This window comes from Gavialis gangeticus, unplaced genomic scaffold (genome assembly GCF_001723915.1).
Source record: "Gavialis gangeticus isolate Ggan-Ray unplaced genomic scaffold, GavGan_comp1, whole genome shotgun sequence".
Lineage (NCBI taxonomy): Eukaryota > Metazoa > Chordata > Crocodylia > Gavialidae > Gavialis > Gavialis gangeticus.
The window spans coordinates 36,024,132-36,024,641 of NW_017728998.1; positions in this window are offsets into that span (position 1 = coordinate 36,024,132).

Genomic DNA, 510 nt, shown 5'->3' on the forward strand with positions numbered 1-510 from the left:
GTACTCTTAACCTACACATTCAGCGTCTTTTGTGCCACACAAATCCCAAACTGTATAAATGCACTAGCTGGGCCAGTTTACCCGGAGCAAAACTGCTTTCTGTGCAGCACAATTGTGTATTAATAGTTGCACTGCTGCCAGTTCTGCAGCTAGTGTCAGTGGGACATGAGCTTGCTCTGCACTGCAGCGATATCCCCAATTTCATCACAAGTTCAAAATGCAGCTCTACAGCAAACACCAGCTAAAGTTATTGTAACACAATAAAGCAGAAGCTACAATTCAGTCCAACACTGCTTCATTACCTAGGCTTCAACTGAACTCCGCCACCCTACCCATGCAGTTCTCCTTAAACTGTTCCTTCAACCAATATGTTTCAGCAACAGGTACCGGGCACATACACACAGTCTTGTGAGAATTAAGAAACTGGTCTCCCCTCTCCACTTCAGTCACTAGGGAGCAAGATCATACAAAAATGAGAGAGACTTCATTTGTTCCGTTGTTATATCTATC